Source organism: Cinclus cinclus, chromosome 17 (genome assembly GCF_963662255.1).
Source record: "Cinclus cinclus chromosome 17, bCinCin1.1, whole genome shotgun sequence".
Classification (NCBI taxonomy): Eukaryota; Metazoa; Chordata; class Aves; order Passeriformes; family Cinclidae; genus Cinclus; species Cinclus cinclus.
Genome location: NC_085062.1, coordinates 4,301,893 through 4,315,511, shown reverse-complemented (window position 1 = coordinate 4,315,511; position 13,619 = coordinate 4,301,893). Strand labels below are relative to the sequence as shown.

At 56.9% G+C, this 13,619-nt stretch overlaps 1 protein-coding gene across 1 annotated transcript in view; it reads right to left on the bottom strand.

Annotated features, from left to right (window-relative positions):
* FAM222A (family with sequence similarity 222 member A) overlaps positions 1–7,505 on the bottom strand; it is a 28,568-nt gene extending 21,063 nt beyond the window's left edge. Inside the window, exon 1 of the mRNA XM_062504584.1 lies at positions 7,487–7,505. The gene's annotated coding sequence lies outside the window, so the exon portion shown is untranslated. The remainder of the gene's footprint in view (positions 1–7,486) is intronic.
* Positions 7,506–13,619: the final 6,114 nt, after the last annotated feature.

The following is a 13,619-nucleotide window of genomic DNA, read 5'->3' as shown; positions in this document are numbered from 1 at the left end:
CACACTGAGCCCCCTGTGCAGCAGGAGTGTCCCCAGGCTGAGGGAAGCGCTGGGTCACACCCTGTTCCCACTGGTGTCCCAAACCACAGCCCCATCCCCAGCAAGTACCACAGGACGGGCTGGGGCTGCTGCCCTGGGGAGCGAGGAGAGAGACAGCAAAACCTCCCCCCCCCCCGAGCAGCAGAGCCCGTCATTACCAGCTGATTAATGAAACCAGAGTTTCCCTGACTCTTTACAAGGCTGTTTTTCCGGATGTCCTTGAGTTTCACTGCTGCAGAGGCGAGGAGGAGCTGGGGTGGGCTCGGGGACCAGCACGGCACAGATGGAGCACAAAACCCGTGCACAGCCCTGGCCCGGGCAGGTTTACACGAGAGGAAAAATCGATGGCCATCGATCTGCAACACAAAGGGACCGTGGAGCTGGCAGACGGCAGGCGGCTGCCATCTGACAGGGGCTGTGCAGGGGACATGGCGAGGGTCACCTCGCTGACAGGGGACACGGCTCGGGGTCACATTGCTGGGGATGAGCTGCCCACCCTGGGACACAGCCAGCATCACCCATGGCCACCTCACCTGCACCAGGGTCCCTGCGGGCAGCAGCACGGCCAGGCCATGTGCCACAAAAGCCTCGCAGCAGCAGCAGCCGGGGCACATCCAGGGTGTGTGGGTGGCCATTGGCAGTGTCCTTGCTGGGACACGGCTGTCACCTGCTCAGCCTCCCTCAGCTGGATGGAGAGACGGCCTCAGACCAGCTCCAAGCTGTTTGATTTGTTTTATCATCTGCACTGGCCAACAGATCACTCAGCTTTGGGCTTTCTGTGCTCGCTTATAATTGTTCCCTGATGAAAGGAAATTGAGACTTGGTCCCTTTCTTCTTTCCCCACTCCTCTTTCAAAAAAAAAAAAAAATGTCTGTAAAGAAGAGCTATAAAAATGGCTTGTTATCTCACCTAGCTAGGCTCGGGCTGTATGTTATTGCTAATTGGGTATAACATCCTTGTCTTGTTCTGCTCTCTGAAGCTAAATCAAGAAAGCACCACTGCTGCGAACTAATTATATCTCTGGACTGCAGACTACAGCTTGTCTTCCCCTTTATTGAGTTAAAAAATGGTCACTAACCTTAATCTCTCATATTCCCAAGAATTAGGGAATGCTTCCACCTGCATCCTGCTCTGTGCTGGGAAAAAGCAGAGCACATTGAGGGTCTGTGCTGCTCTGGGACACAGGCCTGAGCCAGACCTCAGAGCTGCCCACCCCTGTGGCATCCTGTGGCACCAGAGCACCGTGACAACCACAGGCACTGCTCAGGTCCCTGCGCCATGGAGATTTTCTCACACACACCTCAGAGCCTTCCTATGCCACACACACTCAAAGCTGGGCCATCTCTCCTCCTTATAGGTGACCTTAAGCTTCTTTCACTGGGATGTTTTCAAAATCTGTTCCCCCCAGCATTCCCAGGCGTAGACGTGAACACAGGGGTCACGTGTGCAGAAACCAAGGGGAGAGGATGCTGCTCCAGCTCATCCTCGTCAGCTCCCAGTCCCAGCCCAGGAGGGACCCTCCTGAACCTGTTAAAGTTGCTGCTCACCCCTGAGTTCCCCTCAGGAGCAGGGACATTGTGCCATTACAGGTGGCTATGGATGAATCTCTCTGGTTATTGGCACAGCTGCACCCTCTGGCACTGAATCCATGGCACTGAACCCAGGAGAGAGGACAACCAGAGCCACGAAGGACACTGAGATGAGCAGTGGAGCTTGGGCCACACAAGACAGCCCTGTCCCTCCCTGTCCCAGCAACTCCCTCAGCACCAGCAACCTGGGGTCAGAAATACCAGCAGCAATGTGAGGCTGTGGGACAGGAACCAGAGCAGTGACACCAAGCTCAACATCCAGACCTGCTCCATTCCCCTGCCCTGCTCCATCCTCCTGCCTGCCGGCACCCACCTGTACAGATGGTGTTACTTACCAAAGGCAAAGTCAAACTCCAGCTCTCCTAGTGAGCCAAGAGCATCCCTTAAAAAAAAATGATACTTCCCTGACTATTAATTAACCTGAACCACTTAAAACTGCCTACAATTTGTCAGGTTTAACTGCCAGCTCCTCTCGGTAAATCAAGCGTCGCGTGCAGATGGAGGCTGCGCGTGCAAGGCGGCGGCGAAGGAGGAGGCGGGGAGCACAGGGAGAGGGGCACCCTGTGCCATGCTGTCCCCTGAGAGCCCTGGGGATGATATTCACACCCCACAATTAGCCAGGGCACGGTATTAAACACACCAGGCAGGCAGGAGCAGGCAGGGCAGCTAGCGGGGCTCGGAGCACCCCACACCGCAGCATTCCCGTCTCCCCCCACGGCGCCCTTGTCGTGCAGCCAAGGCTGAATTGGAAAGCAATATGAATATTTATCTCTGACAGTGAAATCTCCCCGCTGCAGGGTATTAAGGCTTTATTAGTGTGTGGTTACCAACCACGCTAAGCCAGCCCCCGCTCTTGCCTGGAGCGCAGAGAAGATGACCTACAAGAGGCAGATGGCAAAGCCTTGGAGAGCCCCCCACGCCGGGATGTGCCTCCTGAAAAGGAGGCTGTGCACCCCAGCCTCATGCAGGGAGACACAGAGTCAAGGTCCCCCTACCAAAGCCCCCTCCTCACCCAGCACCAGCGCCTCCAAAACACCTCCCCAGGCTGAGGCTGTCCCCCCACCCCCGCAGCACGCGGCTCTCGCCGTTTTGGGTTAAAACGCTGATGTATTCTCTCTTTAGCAAAAGGAGTCCCAGGGGCTATAAAAACTCCCAGCAGGCTCCTGTCAGTCTCAGGTCATTAACTTTCTTTCATTGGGAGTTTGTTTACAGCCAGCCATAAATAGCGGCGCCCGCGCCGCTCGCTTGCCAGCGGGACAGGCTGGGATGGGATGGGATGGGATAGGATGGGCTGGGATGGGGCTGTCTGTACAGGGGGGCCCAACACCCCAGGCTCCAAGGTGTGGGGTCCAGCACTCGCTCTCCTCTATCAACATTTTCCATGCCCCTCGTTTCCCTGCACCCCGTGTGCCACGGAGCCACCTCAGCCCTGAAAATTGATGGGGTCACCTTGTGCGCGGCCCGAGGGAGCCAGAACGTGCCTGCGGCTCAGTCCTGGCCTTTTCCTGGAGGAGCAGGAAGGAGGCAGCTGGCTGGAGCTGTCCCCATTTCCTGCCCCACACTCTCACCCAGCCCAGCCCCTGTCACAAGCACCAACCTCAGTTCAGGACCTCAGCGTGTTTAAGGCGACCCGGTCCCAGTGCACAGAGCCCTGAAGGGACCCCAAAACCCCTCGTCTCAGCACTGCCTGCACCTCAGAACTCTGCTTTTCCAATAGCACAGATAGAAACACAAAATCGAGCGTGCCACTGGCATGGCTAACTTGGCGTTCCTGCCAGGATGATTCCCACACTTGGCTCCTCTGGACCCAGGCACACATGGGACAATCTCAGAGCACCCCTATCCTTCTGCCTGCCCATGACAGGCACCCAATGCCCCTAGCACAAGGAGGTTACCCTGGACCCTGCTGATGCTTTGGCAGCTCCAGTGAGCCACCCGGCTGGGATCCTGCTGGGTGCAGGTGCCCAGGGCTGGCACAGCTGTTCAGGAGCTTTATTTGCCATGGCTGTGTGAATCCATCCTATATGAACCCAGCTGGGGCTTGAATGCTTCCACAGGTACCCCCAGACACCATTTCCACAGGAACTCCCAGCAAAGCCCCCGGCACTCCCTGCATGGGAGGCTGAACAAGAACCTCAGGCTGTCCCCTCTCTGGCACAGCCAGCTCCGTGTGCCACCCCCATCAGTACCATCAGCCCCACACTGGCACAGATGGCTGGAGTGGGGACTCGGTGGCACAGTCCCCTCCCCATGCCTCATCCCATGCTGCAGAGGGGGGTCTCTGGCAGCAGCCAGCAGCCCACCTCGTGTTGCATTTCACAGGATGGCTGCAGGACCAGCCCACGGACCCGCACCACGTCAGTCTGTGCACTGGGATGAAGGATTAAACCCCAAAGTCACACATGGCGACTTGTGCTCTTCAACCTATCCCTAAGCGAGCAGGGACTTGCCCAAAATCCCAGCCTCATCCCTGCCGGTGCCCCGCATCTATGGAAATATCTGTATTTTAACCCATATACTCGCCCAACCTGTAATCAGAGCAACACAAATAGCCCCTGCTTCCCATGTAAATTAAAAACACCCATTAGGCAGATTTCAAAAGATGTCAGTAGGCTTATAATTATACACGACATCCTTCCGAGATAAAAGCGATTACCGGGGATGCAAATCACTTAGCAACCAATCAGTGCCCCCAGAGTGCAGAGCACTGACCAGCCATCCATTTTCGCCTCGTCCTTTTATTCCCTGCATCGAGCAAATACAAACACAGATAAAGAGAGGCACAATAGCTCTTGACACGCAAATAGGTTAACATAATAAAGCCAGCTTTAGCCGGCTCACTCGAGGGAGAAAAGCAATTCTCAGGCAAGCAGGAGGTAATAAAACAGGGCTTTTGTGTTCCTGGCTCCCATTCTCACCCCTGCGCCAGCTTTGCTGCATTAGCTGATAGGCATCGTGGTTTGATTGAATTACCTTTCATGAATATTAGCTTTTTGAGGAATGCGCAGGCAGAAGAGAAAGAAGAAATGTCTTATTTTTGCATGCATGCGCCTGCTGCAGACGGACATGCGGCGGCACAGATGCCGGCGGGGGCCGGGAGAGGGGTCCCGGCAGGTGCAGCCCCCGGCCCACCCCGCCAGCTGCAGCATCCCCAGCCTTGGGGGGGGGTCACACACAACATTCCCTCCATCCTAGGATGAGACACCACCAGCAAAGGACCTTACCCAGGGACACATGTCCTGCTGTCCCCACATGGAGCCGTGGGGTCGGGAGACTTCTGCCATCACCCTCCACGCTCAGGACCCCGCATCCCTGCCCGTGGTACCCCGACAGAGTGGGGCTATGGCGGGCTGGCTCCCAACCACACATTCCCGAACCCAACGCTCCCTGTGCCGCAGGATTATGCCGGATAGGAAGTGGAGCTGCACGGCTCCAACGCAGATTTTTCCCACACAAGTTGAGGCCACGCAGGAAACCCGCTCCAGGCAAAAATTAACTCCGGCGCCTGGCAGGGATGCAAACGCCCGGCGCTAATGCCGCACGCACGGCGGGGAGCGCGGGGGATGCTCGGGGACAGCGGCGTGCACGGGGCACCCGGTTCGGGGACACCGCGCCCCGTGGGGTCGTGGGACCCGGGAGACCCTCGGTCCCAGAGCCAGGGAGCTTCCCCGGGCAGGGCAGCAGGCTTTAAAACCAGCAATTAAAAAAAAAAAAAAAAAATCAAAAGCCAGCCCCAGGAGGGAAGGGGCTCCTCCACAGCCTGCTCAGGGATGGATGAAATTTCAGGCTCAAATACAGCAGACAACCAGAGGGGCTAAAAAAACTAAGGTGACTTATCCTTAGCAGCCTGGCAGCAGCCACTCATGTCCTCCTTCCACAGGCTTTCCTGCTCCAGCCTGAGGGTAAATATTCACACTGAGATATTCCGATTTTTAAAGACACGCTTGACTGAAACAGGGCCCAGCTCACAGCCGGTGCTGCTCCAGCCTCAGGAACGTGCCCTTCTGGTACCGGCCCTCAAACCAGCAGGAAAGCTGTTCCTGATGCTGAGAAAACAAGCCGTGCTCCCACAGCCACGGAATGGCTTTCTTTTCCCCTGCTCTACACACAAGGTCAGCAGAAGGCATCGCGGCAAGAGCTTTCCTCTCCTTCCACCGCAGCTTCGAGGGCGCCTGACCCGACCGCACCCGGCTTACACCGCGGCTCCCCGGCACCGCCAATCCACTCCTCAAACTTTTACGGATCCTTCCAAAGAAAAAATCCCCCGCAGGATGCCCGCTGCCCTCTGCCAGGGACATTTCTCACCTCAGCACCACAGGCTGGGTGTGAGAACTTTGCCAGCCCGCGTCCCACCAGAGCGATGTCCACCTGTGTGGCCACTGACCAGCGACATGTGCCCACCGGGACACACCGGGCAGTCAAACCCCACCACAGAGGTATGAGAAGGTTTAAAACTGCCAAATCCCACTAAATTATCCCGAGAACGACGCTGGACGCTCCTTGTTGAGAGGGGGGCCACGTGGCTCTGTCCCCATGCCTGCAGAGCCCCAGGGCCACTCTGCCCTCCATGAAAGCTCACTCACCCACCCGGGCAAGCTGCCTGTAGCCTCTGGACAAGAACATCCCGAGCAGGAGGATGCACATATAAATATATATATTAAATATATGTATATACATCACACACACATAAACACGTATCAAAAACCTCCCTACGGAGATCCCGACAACCAGAGCCGGGCAAACGACCACTGCCCAATGCCAGTGAATTTATCATCCCTTGGCAAACACCAAGCACGGCTGGAAAACTTTGCCACCGCCTCTCCTCGGAAATACCCCGCAGGGCAGGAGCTGAGCCCCGGTTCCAGCCGTGCCCTACAGCCAGAGCTGTGCCGTGCCGCCGCCGGCTCCGCTGCGTCCAGGCCCTGCCTCTCCAGCCATTAAATCTCCACGATGTGACGGCTCTCCCCGGAGCTGGATTGGGACGCTGGAGCTGAGCTGCTGGCAGCGGTAACACCTCATTTCTGTCGGGGACCGAGCCGGAGAGGCGGCACAGCCCGCTCGTCCCCGGCTGGAGCGCCCCGGTGGATGCCCAGCCGTGCTGCCCGGGAGCTCTCGGGGATCACGATGCCTCACGTCCCCGGTGAATCGTATTCCCAACGCCGATGGTCCAGAAGATGCCACAGGGATGCTGCCTCCGCAGCGGAGCTTTTTCCAGAGAGGGGATTTTCCCCGGCAGAGCCTCCTGACCCAGCGGAGGCAGCCAGGGAGACGGGTGTTAAATAAACCATCGCTGGGTGGGTCCTTCTTCCCTCTCCTTTGTGACCGGCGGGATCCACACCAGGCGCGGGGTCCATGGCGGGGTCCTGCTCTGACACCACCCGCTCCGGTGTCGCGGTGGGATCGGGCGCTTCCTGCCCGGGATGGAGGAGAAAACCCCCCCCCTTTTTTTTTTTTTTTTTTTTTCCAGGCGAAAAGGGGCAGAAAAGGGTCGCAGTAAAGGCGGCAGCTCCCGGTCGGCTCCCACTGGAAGTGTCTCAGCTTTCCTCCTGGAGGCACCCGTGGATATTTTATTTCCACTTATGAGCCAGGCGACCCAAAAAGCCATACAAAAAAATCAAAAATCGGATAAAAAAACCCAAAAAAAAAAAAAAAAAAACACCCAAAAGTTGTTCCCGTTCCTCTCCGGTAGCGACGGGCAAGCCGGGTCCCGGTGGCGGCGGCTCCGCGGGCACCACCGAGCAAGGCGCTGCGGCGGCACCGCCTCCGCTGCGCTCCGGGAGCCGGCGGAGCCCCCCGCTCCCCGCGTCCTCGCCCGGTAACCCCCTCCCTGACCTCCCCGGTGCCCGGACCCCCGTTACCGTCAGAGCTGGATCCGGGCCGGCTGCGGGCGCTGCGTTGCGGGTCCGCCCCCCCCGGGCCGCGCAGCAGCAGCGGCGGCGCCCGCCCGGCCCCGCGCCCCGCCGGCGGCCCGCCCCGCCCCGTCCGCGGCCAGCGTGCGGGTCCCGGCGCTCAGCCCCGGCGTGGGGGACAGCGGGGGACAACGCGGGGAAATGTGGCGGGGTGAGGGGGGGGGGGGGGGGGGGGTGAAGAACAGCAAAAAATACCCGGGGAGAAAAAAAAAAAAAATATATATATATATATATAAAAAAATAAATTAACCCCAAATCCACCCGGAGCGGCTGAGCTGGGGCGGCGCGGCGACCCCGGGGGGCATCACACCGCGGCTATCCCCCGTTCCTTTGTGCGGCGGCGGTCGGTGCCCGGCGGGGAGGGGCGGGGGGGGGGATAAGGTGTTGGTGGGGGGGGGGGGGGGAGGGTGTCGCGTTGGGGCAGCGGCGGTAGCTCAGCGCTCCATGGCGGCGGCGGCGGCGGCTGCGGGGCGGGGGTCGCGGCGGGGCGGGGCGGGGGGCGCTGGCGGAGCGGCCCCGGCTCGCGGCTCCCGCCCGGCGCGCGGCTGCGGCGGCTCTGAGCGCCCCGCGCGGGGCCCGGCGGCCGCACGCGGCTCGGCCCCGCCCCGGCGCGTTGCCATGGTTACGGCGCCGCGTCCTGCGGGCGGGCGGGCGGGGGAACGGGAGGAAAAAAAGGGGAGGAGCGTTCCGACCGGACGTGAGGCCTCCCGCCGCCCCGCCCCGTCCATCCAGCCCCGCGTTCACGGGAAAAAAAAAAAAAAAAAATCTGATCGGGGAAGCGGGGGACTGCGCTTCCCGGCGTGCTCCGCGCGGCGCCGCCGCGCCGCGGGGCTGCGGAGCGCCGTGAGGCATCATGGGAGTTGTGGTCCCGTGGGCGTGAGGGGTTTGGCGCGGGGGGGAGGGAATTTGGGATGTCCACGGGTGGCAAGTGCGAAGCTAACGGGGGATGAGAGCCGGGTTATGGAGCTCACCTGGAGACCGCAATGGCCTTGGCTTACAGGCACCCTTGTACCTTGTGCGCTGTGAGGTCCGGGCGGGCGCTGCTGTGGCTGAGGCTGCCCCCCTTAGCAGAAATGCTGGAATCCATTGTTGCTTCCCCCAAAACCCCTGACACGTGTTCTTTTTGCCGCTTCGCGTGTGCGAGGGTCTGGTCCATAATGGTCCCACATGGGCATGTACAGCTCCCGAGCATCCCCTCAGCAGTGTGTGCACCTCCAGGGCTCGTCTCCTCCCTGCATCCCTCCTCCCTGGCTCCTGTCTCGCAATCCTGAGGTTTTGACAGTTTTAGGCAGATTTGGCTTCTTACTGAGTTTTGAGGAGTTTTGAGTGGATGTGGCTCGTTCTTGGGGCCTCTCCACCTCCTCCGCTGAGGGAAGCACCAGCATTTTTCTGAGCATCCGTGACCAGGGGTCGCAAGGGGAGAGCTGACACCCAGGGCCCATTTTCCAAATACGTGAAGCTGCTCCAGTCACCACTCCTAATCCAGTAAATGCTGAAGGTTGGGAAATTAAAATAATAGCTAGATCTGCTTTCAGCAGAGCGACTCCTCTGTGCAATTATAGCACGTATTATCCTCCCTGTGAAAATACATTATATTGAATAAATTCCCTCTCAGAGCAGGGCTATTCATACTGCTCATTTGTTTCAGTTCAAACATTTTTAGCTCATCTCTCTGGCAGGTTCTGGTGCAGTTTTATACCTTCTCTGCAGCTTATTTATCTGCTTCCCCGTGTTGCAATAGAGGCTGGGGCGATAAGAATAAAACCATTACGGATTTTCGAACAGCACTTAGATTTTTCAGAGATAATTTAATCAAAGCTATTAGGAAGGCAGGAAGAAAGATTGCTCTTTATTCTGGAGGGGGGGGGGAATATAAAAGGAGCCTTCATTCTCAGAAAATGTTTTAGCCACCTGAAGTCACTCACAAGGACTTGAAAGGGTGACGGCATCTTTGCCTGGGAAGAGATCTGTACTGGAATAGCAAACTTCAAAAGGTGGGTGTTTTGGCACTGCATTCAAGGAGATACTATGAAGCAGTTCTGACCTCCCCATTTCCATCCTTTCTCTCTTTTTTTTTTTTTTTTTTTTTTTTCTTGAAGACTTTGCAGAGGAGAAACACTTTTGTGATTCAGGGAACCCGTGAATACTTTGCCGGAACATAAATTTCCCCCAGCGATGTTGGGAACACAAGGAGAGCCTTAATCTGCTAATGAATGAGCTCTGCAAAGTGAGACCGGCTCCGCTGCCACTTCCAGAGGGATTGAATTGCAGGGAGGAAGCTGGAGGAGTGAGATTTTTAAAAGTCCTTCTGCTTTAGCACAAATAAATAATGCATCAGCACGTCTGGGGTGGCGGCGGGTGAGTCCCTCCCCTGAGGCATTGGGGAGCCTGCCCGAAGGTTTCCATGCTCCCAATACAGGAATAACATGGGATTGTAGAGACAGGACAACAGGGAATGGCTTCAAACTGACAGAGTAGGTTTAGATTAAATGTGAGGAAGAAATTCTTATCTCTGAGGGTGGTGAGACCCTGGCAGGTGTTGCCCAGTGAAGCTTCAGCTGCCCCTGGATCCCTGGAAGTGCCCAGGGCCAGGCTGGATGGAACTTGGAGCAACCTGGGATAGTGGAAGGTGTCCCTGCCCATGGCAAGGAGTGGAACAGGATGAGCTTTAATGTCCCTCACAACTCCAACCATTCATTGATTCTCTTCTCTGATTCTGTGCTCTTTCAGATAACGATATCTGTCTAATTTAATGTCATTATTTTTGACTGGCACTGGCAGTTTGGAGCACGGAGTGTCTCCATCTCTCATCCTGACAAATGCACGTTGTAATTCTTTGCCCAAAATGTCACTCTGCCCTGGCAATGCCTGGCCCTCAGAATGAAAAAGATTTCCCAGGGATTAAAACCGGGCCATTACTCTCTGCTTTAAATGCATTCAAGGTTCTGAAAGCTGTATCTGCTCTCGTTCCTTTTGTACGAAAAGTTATTGACTTATCAAGGTTAAAATCCATTCCGTATGGCCCAATAAAACAGGGATATCGCCGCATCCGTGCTGTCATTTGCAGGTCCGTTTTCATGGCAACAGGGCTCTTTTCTGCACATTAAACGGTTCAGTTGTGCAAAGTTCAGACATTACATAAACACAGAGGTAACAACCAAAAAAAAAAAAATCAATGAGCTCATAGGCATGGAAAGAGGAGATAGCATCGATCGGGGCCACCGTCGATATTTGGGATCGCTGGCTCCTGCCCCATGCACAGCCCTCCCGTGCTGGCAGCAGGGACACAAAGGGATGATGAAGGACACGGGAGGGAAATGGCACCTTCACCTTCCTGCCAGCTCCTGCATGCATTTAATGGCACCAGGGCACAGCAAGGGACACAGGGATGCCCACCCACTCCACTGAGGTTTATCAGTGCCACTGGTGCTGTCATCACTCAAGTGGGTCCTTCCCATGGCTGGTTTTTGGCTCACAACCCCTCTTCTCATTCCCAATGAATCCTTAGAGGTTTCCCCCAGCTCCCAGATGTTTCCAAATGCAGCTCTCCAGGGCATGGGGGTCTAAGAGTGGCTTAGACACGTGGGGGACACAAACACTGTGTGGTGGCAGCCTCAGCAGCACCACACTGAGGACACAGAGCACTGGTGGGGTGCAGGGTGTTGGGACAAGGGGCTTTGATGCTGATGGGAGATGTCAAGCTTTTTGCTTCTCAGTCAGAGGGGAGAGAGAGATTCCGGCGTTAAAATGCTCATTAGAGGAGAGACACCAACATCTGTTGGGAAAGCAAACGGAGAGTGGAGTGAGATGGCCGGGGCAGCCAGGCGTGAAGAGGAGGAAGAGGAAGGCAGGCAGGAGTGGGGGTCTCTCCAAGCTGCTGCTGTGGCACAGAGGATCATCTGCCCCTTGCCCTGTGCCTGTGCATGGGCTCATTCCTGGATCCCAAATCTCAATAGAGTGAGAGCAGAATTTGCCCACAGGGAAAAAAAATGGTCCCCTTACGGCTCCTTGCTGGGGTTCTCAGGTTCAGAAGCTCCCTGAGTGGTGAGGCCAGGCTGGGAGAGCTGGATCCCAGGGGCACAGAGGGCATGGAGGGCACTGAGGGCACAGAGGGCAAGCAGCTGATCCAGGCTCAGAAAGCTCCTGTTTGGGCAAGGAGCTGCATCCTGCAGCATCCTCCCTGCTGTCCCCCTGGGTTCCACTGCCATGTGTGGCCACAGAGGTGGAACTGGGCTGGGCAGCATTCGAGGGCAGCTGCTTGGGTGCTGCAGGGTCAGCAAGGCAGAAGCTCCTGTGCTCTGTGCTTGGTTCCCCCCAGTTTATTTATAGATTCAGCAAGTTATTCAGCTGAAACAAATCCCCATTCCAGCCGGGTCCCAGGGCCAGCAGCGCCTGCGTCCTCTCCCAGTGCATCAGGCAGCATTTTCTGGGGGGCAGTGGCAGCCCCACAACACCACCCTGGCATCTGCAGGGCCAGGGGGTGGCCTGGGCAGGGTGACAGTCCCCAGGGTGCAGGTGGTGACAAAAAAGCCACCCTGAAAGCAAGCCAGGGTGGGCCATCCATGGTGGGGGGACCAGGGTGAGGGGTGAGGGGTGGGCTGGAAGGGGTGAAGGGCTGGGATCCACCCTGCCCCCCATCCCAGCCCCCTTGACAGCGATGCTGGGAGCAAGTGCTCGCCGCCAGCCCGAGACTATTTTTATTCCCTGCTTAAAAATATCCCTGTCCGGGTCACTGGCACATGATGGATCACCGTTTCTGCGACTGCCCTCAGGGTCTTCCCAGCTCCAACACAAGGAGCAGAGTCCAGCTTCATGCAAGAGCCCCCCACACCCTTCCCATCCTGTAAAAGCACTGAGGGGACACCACAACCCCTCTGTGCAGAAATGCTGCAGAAATATCCACGTGCTCCTGGAGCTGGAGTGTGATGAACATCAGCCCCAGCCCTGCCCCAGCATGGCCCTGTGCCAGCTCTGCCATCCCAGCAGTGACCGGGAGCATCCTGAGGTCACTTTGTGCTCGCTCTCCATGGTCACAGCCCTGCCAGTGACCGAGCGGATCCTATGCACTTTTCTTCCCTCTTGATGGTATTTTGTGAAAAATTCAACCTATTTCACCAAAACCTTGGGTGAGCAAGGCCGGGATGAGCCAATTCCAGCCTCTAAAGCATTTTATATTCCCCTTAGTCCTGAGGCTCTGATGCCACCGGAGATATGGTGCTGACTGACAGGGGATTTGTGATTTTATCTTACCTGAGGATGTTGCATATCTGGCACTGGGATGTCCCTCTTTGTGCTGGAGTGCTCAAAAGCATCACTGGGTGGAGACAAGGCCAGGAAGCCTCAGGGCTGTCCCCAGGCTCCAGCTGCAGAGGGGACCCTCCGTGGCCAGAGCAAAGGTGCTGCTCCCAGGGAGGGCTTGGTGAGCACAGCTGGGTGTTGTCCTTCACCACTTCGGGTATCATCTCCTCCCTGCTGGTCCCCAGGACCAGGACCTCAGAGCCCTTCACAGGGAATTCATCAGCTCCTTGGCAAAACCTTTTGGCTCTGTAAGTGACCAGTTCCTGGAAGAGGATAGATCAGGGCCAGGCCTGATGGTGCTGCTGGGCTTGTTCCTGCTCTGTCCCTTTCATGAGGTATTCCCTATCTCCCCCCCACACCAGTATTTTATTTCCCATCCACTGCTCTCTAACCAGTTTCCTTCTGCCCAAAAAAGTCTCAATTGTGGTGCTTAACTACATTTATAGAGCAGTGCTGGGGTGTGCTTCCAGCCTGGATTACAGAGTGGTCCATGCCAAGGGGGGCAGCCCCAGGAATCTCAGCTATGGGAACAAAACCAGAGCAAGCTGGAGATTCCCAGGAGAACTTCACCTTTAACTTATTTGCTTCTTTCCCCTCCAAATCTGCTGACATTTGGAAAAGGGGAATCGCTGCAATTTGCTTGTTTCAGCAGGTTCCCCTCTCCCCTGTGCTGCTCCCAGCTCTGCCAGGTTGTCAGCAGCCCCAGCAGCATGGAAGGCATCAACTGTGGTGGGAGAAGGAAGGTGAATGAACCTTCCACAGTGGGACAGAGCAGTGCCCAGGG